This window comes from Gymnogyps californianus, chromosome 10 (assembly GCF_018139145.2).
Source record: "Gymnogyps californianus isolate 813 chromosome 10, ASM1813914v2, whole genome shotgun sequence".
In the NCBI taxonomy this organism is placed as follows: Eukaryota; Metazoa; Chordata; class Aves; order Accipitriformes; family Cathartidae; genus Gymnogyps; species Gymnogyps californianus.
The window spans coordinates 388,717-394,716 of NC_059480.1; positions in this window are offsets into that span (position 1 = coordinate 388,717).

A 6,000-nucleotide genomic window follows, 5' to 3' on the forward strand; every position below is an offset into this window, starting at 1 on the left:
TCAGTGGCTGTGGAGTATTTTGCAGATGAGAGTGGCCTGTGCATTATTACAGCGGGGAATGTCGAGGTCAGAGAGCTGAGCCTGCAGGAACCTGAGCTTCAGCACTCCTTCGTTCACAGAAGAACTTGCTCCGGTAAGGATTATCCCCCCCCGCCCCGGCGCCGTCTTCGTTCTCGGTTTCTTTGTAGCAGACCTACATTCAGTCAACGGAAATATTTGCTTTATCAAAAAGGTAGGGAGCAGAAAAGCCGTCTCAGCTCGGGTATTTCAATAACGAGCATTTGAGCAACGCTTATCGTGTCCTAGACCTGACATTGCTTCAACCACAGCCTGCCTTATACCTCTCCCTTGTCAAACACTGGCAGTAGGTTCACCTTCTTCAAAGCAGCTAGAGAAACTGAAGGGGTCTCAGCCTCGCAGCAGATGTCACTTGTGTTCCTGCACTGCTTTTTCTCCTCTAAATGGAAAGAAAACAATCTGTGAAGCCCTTAATTTATCAGACTTGCATCTGTATTATATACTGAAGTACGGAACAATAGCGTCAGGGAGCGACGCTGAGGTTTCCTGGAAAATTGCAATATCAAACTTCCTCATTTTCAAATTTGTTTAGGCCCGGAGAAAAAGCTCTGCCTGTTATTATTTTTTTTTATACTCCTTTTAATGTGCAAAGTCTGCAAGTGGTTTTTTTTTGTGCCCAATTAAACTAAATATGAAGCAGGTTTCGAGTCCCTGAGACGGCTTTCTGAAAAGATCAGGCCCCTTAGGCATGCCGACGGCTTTGCCAAGAGCCTTCTTGATGTGGCTCTCATCAACGTGTGTCTCCTTCAATTTCTTTACTGTTGTTGGTTTTTTTAAATCTAGAATTTATAAATTTGATAGGCATAAATTTGCCACAGATTAATTATTCTCTTAGGGCAACATGAAAACAATGCATGCTACTAAATTAAAGACAAGAAAACAGTGATTTAATGTACTGCTGGCAGAGTCTATAAATTTCTTCTATGCAAGTGGTTTGACAGATGGAGTTTAACTACTCCCTCAGAAAAGCCTGTAACCTCTTTAACTCTAAACATTTTGACCCACTGGGATTCCGAGCCCCTAGCACAGCTAAACAGAGTGATCCTTGGTTGAACTTTACACCGTCACCCAGGACCTGGAAGTGCATTGCACGTTCAAGCAGAGTCTGTGGGAAATAGAGAGCTCCTGGGTCAATCACACGACACGCAGTCCATGTCCAGGCAAGGTCAGATGAAAAAAAAGCTTCCCCTCTCACAGAAGGGATGGTGGTGGTGGGGGAAGTGTTGGGAAGGGAATTTCCAGCTTCCTTACAAGCGTATTTCAGAGCTTTAGCTCGGAAGAAACTTCATCTCTTTGCCCATAGACCAGCAGACAGCACTCGAGCTTGTCTTCTCCATCGCTGCAGGAAGGCTTGATAACGTCTCTACTTATGTCAAATACTGAATTGTGAAGATAAGCTCAGAAAAAAAGCACTGAAGAGATCAATCCCCTGTTGTTTAAAATTTCCACTTCTGGCCTTATCCCATGACCTTCACTCATACTTTTGTTAAGCTCCGCGTTTAAGCAAGATAAGGTGTGTGTTCTACCTCCAGAACACCCCCGTCCCCTGCCGGAACGTGACTCGCGCTGGGCTTGATCTTGAGTCCCTTTCAGTCAACTGGAGGGCAACTGGTTTGGACTTTGGAGGACTGTGGGCAGTACCGAGGACCTTCATCGTCACTAATCTGATAGGAGCCGAGAAGACTGGCCGCTTGGCAGGACCAGGCCCTGCAATAGCTCGCTCTGTCCCGCAGCACAAGGTACTCCCTCGCAGTATCTCGCCTGACTTCCGTTAGGCAGGAGCTGGCGTTCCCGCAGCCGGTCCCTGCAACGCAGATCCATTCTCCCGATGCTCTGTGCCACTGTCCAGGTAACGTAAAGTCACCCGAAAGTTGAACTTGAAGCCCTCTCAGCATCACGGTGTCGCCTTTTTGCTCCTAACGCGGAGGCGTGAGTGGGGGGCTGCGCAGTGGCTGCCACGGGGACAGTTCGTTCCCATTTCCCACCAGAACTGAGCCTGGATTTTCTGGTAATCTAAGAAGGGGATTAAAAAAAAAAAAACAACCCAAACATCGTAGCCTTTTATTTTGATCTCCTTGGCACTTCAAAAGAAAAATTAAATCACTGGTAAGCTGCTAGAACATACTTTGCTCTCAGTTCCTCAGCCAGGAGATGGCCAGGCTGCTCTTTCTCCGCCTGGGAAGCTTCCGCCAGCAAAACCCCTTGCCTGTGCTGGCAGGCTTTCCCTCTCCACGCTTGAAGTGTAGGTTTGCTGCCAGAGCTCCTGGGGAGAGGTGTCTGACCCCCATGGCCACCCGACCCAGCAGCTTGTTGTCCCTCCCAGAGAAGGCAACCCTTTCCAAAACGTCTGGTGCTACAGCAGAGTTGGGGGTGCTACCCTGAACAGCATCGTACCCGCAGCGATGGCCCCCTTGCCTGCCGTATTTTCCCTTTTATTAGGGCTGACAGCGTGTTTTTGTACAGGGTGGAAAAGGAGAAAGCACGACCGGCATTTGAAAGGGAGCAAACAACCCCCAAAGTGTTGTGTTGTGTTCAAAGCCTCTCCTGCCCGCTGAAAGGTTGCTGCCGTCGGCGTTTGGGTACACGCCGTTGGTCCTCACCGGGCTGATGCATGCGGTGAGCCTGTCATTTGTGGCTAACGGCAGATTACTTGAAGCCGGGAAAAGATGCTTTGAATATCTGTGCCCTTGGTTTTTATGGCTTAACTGGAGAAGGAGAACAGCGCTACTAAAAATACTTAACACGTTCAATACAACATTTTGTCTCTGAGGGAGAGCAATGGATTCACACCGTTGAGCCAAGGCTGTATATTATTACAAGCAATAAACCTCCTGGAGTCTGTAACTAGCTAGATCTCAGTTACGAGACACCCTTCTGAAACCCTGCAGCACATCAGCGGGAAGACTGGAAAAATTGCACAGGAGCTTTGCTTCAATTTAAGCAGTTCAATAAAAAAAAAAAAGTTAGTAGAATGCCCTGTGTTATTTTTGACATTGCATTCACAGCCGTGAGGTTTTCTGTAGGGATGAGGACTGGATGGAGGGAGGAAGCTGCGTGGGGTAACCGAGCGGGCTGTCTCTATGTTAAGCACATTAATTTCTGCTACAGTGAGCTGCTGTGAGATAGTTACGTGTCTGGTGCTGTGAAGGCTGGGTAAGGGGAGGTAAAAGGCACGGTAATATTGCTGCTGCAGTCGGTGGGCCAGCGTCCAGGCTGGACGGGACAGCCTGGCCTCCAAGGGGACCGGCTCGGGGCTGGCTGGGGGCTCAGGGAGATGCTCTGTACTAGGTGACATTTTCAAGGCAGCCTTCAAAACCAGCCAGGCGCTCTGCAAGCTGCCGAGCTGCGCCGGGGTAAGGCGTTGTGGTAAGAGCGTCTGGCAAGAGTGGGCTTGAGCCTGAGGTCGTGCCTGCAGCCAGGCGAGGCTCAGCCCTGGGGCGGGAGGGATGAGCGCTGCCGTCCATCGAGAGGGCTCGAGGGGCGACATCGTCCCCGTCCCTCCGTGTGGGCGGGCTGCGAGTCTGTCTGTGCTGCACAAGGGCTTGTGCGAGTGAACGCTCGCGTCTAGTTTCTAACAGTTTCCAAAGTGGAGGAGAGCTGGGCTGGGGTTCACAGAGTTCAGTCCTGAGCTTAGCCCACGTACTCAGTCCTGAGCTTAAGCCCGCGTACTAAGCCTGCCGTTAGCCTGCCGTCAGAGCTGGCGGAAAGGTTGCCCCGTCGGTTTTAGGCTTCAGCTCTAGTTTCAGAACTGGAGCTGGAGGAGAAGGAGCATACAACCATCCGGGGGATGGGGATGGGCACAGCAGCTCCCCGAGCGGCCGCTGCTGGGAGAAGGCAGCTTGGCACCCACCTCAGGGCTTCGGCCCTTCCAACGGTTGCCGCGTCTCGTGCCAAAGGGCTGTTTGTATTCGCTGCCTCTCGGGGCAAACACAGCTCCAGGGCTGAGCAGAAACAAGGTCTTGGGGACACCAGGAGCCTGAACTGACAACGTGCTAAGATTAGTTTGCAGGGACTTAAATCAGCCCATTTAGGAGTTCATAAAACATACAGCACTGAAGGAAAGGAGAAGGAAAAGCTGTAAGGAGAGCAGTGTGGTCCAGGAGCGTCCCATGGATTCAGAGCGTACTTTCCAAAAACCGGTTATCTTGTGAAGATAGCTTCTTCCTAAGAAGCATTTGTTGACTGCATATATTTATGTCTCCAGGCATAAAAATTTCAATCATCAGCCCCTCTTTTGAAGGGAAGAAGAGCAGCTGAGAAAACATTTGCCCTTTTTCAAAGAGCTTTATTTACTTTGGGATCAGAGTGATTCAGCACGGAGGCACCAGCCGGGGCTGGAGGCAGCGCTGCACTTCCCTTGAAGACGGGGTTGAGGATTATATCAGAAGTGGAATTTAATCCCGCTATCTTTCACTTAAAAGATGTAGCAAAGTGCCTCCAATTTACTTCAGCAACTTCTCCAAGGACAGTGATGTCCTCAGGCTTTGAAGGAGCGAAATACCGGGCGGCTTGTCTCGAGAAAACATTTTGAGAGGTAGCTGTGGTCAACTGGAGAACGGGAGGCGCCTTCCCGTGCTTGCAATCTTTTCCCCGGTCTCCCCCGGCCGCGGCTGGCCTCTGGCTCCTGTCTCAGCAGGGCTGCGAGGCAGCGCTGAGCGTGTTGCCGGTAGCTGTAGGCCTGCCAGCGCGCCAGCCTGCGCCGGAGCAGCCGAGGCTGCGTGGGTGTGCGGAGGGCTGTGGGGGCAGCAGCCAGGAGGAGCGGGACGGCATGCAGATGCCGTTTTCTGCAGTGTTTCCTGGCTTTTTCAGTGATGAACTAGCTGTGCAGGAAAAGGCACGTTAAAAAGAACACAAACTGCACTTACTTAGGTTAAACTCTCATGCTGAAATTATTTCACGGTGCTGTGGTTTCTGCATGGTCCTCCTGACCCGGTACCACTGGTAGGGCTGAACTGCTCCCATCCCATGAACAAAAACCAAACAGTGAAGGAAGAAAGGAGCACGCAAGGAGCAAACAGGATGAGTTCATGTCCTACAACCGAGCTGGAAAAGACCCGACCCCTTGAAGGGACCAAACAGGACGGCATAGCTGGCCTCTGCCTTTGCAGGGTGCGTCGCTCCCAGGCTGACTCCGTTCGTAGAGGGAGGCGCTTCCCCGTGGGCTCAGGGCTCAGGGTGCCGGCTTCGGGCCGGGCAGGGGCTCCCGGGCAGAGCCAGTGCTAGGTGCAGGCAGCACGCCCGAGCCGCTGCGGTGGCTGGCTGCCACGCGGATGCCAACGGGAGACAACAGCCTCTAAGCACGAGCCAGTTGCTTTCTGTCTCCCCCACCTTATCTGACTTACAGTTTAACTTACGGAACACAACTCTGGCTTTAAACGCTTGGGGAAAAAATAGCGAATATCCACCCCAGGCTCTCAGTGCCAGGCTGCATGGGTCTGTCTGGCTTTGCCTGTCCCTTGGGTGGGCAGGAGCACCACCCTGGGGGCTCGACCCGGCACGTGGCGAAGCTGCTCAGAGGAGAATGAGAAGATGCTGTCACTTGCTGGTGGCACTGGGAGGCAACCGAAAGACAACTGGGTGAAAGCTCGCAAAAAAAAAAAATCCCAGGGATTTCACAGCAACCAGGGAACAATTTCTAGCAGAGAAACTGTCCTGACCCTACAGTTATGCTGTGTGATGAAGACTGGATGAAGCTGCGGCTGCGGTGAGCTGGTGGCAGGCACAGAGCTGCGTGGAGGAGTCAGGGTTCAGCAACGCCGCAGCACACGAGCCTTAAAATGCAGGGGGGCATCACACAAGACACCGGTGCAGGAATCCCGTACAACAACGATAGCACGAAACAGCCTCTCAAATTAATCCTGGGTATAAATGTGTGTCAGCTCTTCCACGCTGATTTACCATCCTGCCCTCTACAGAAAACTG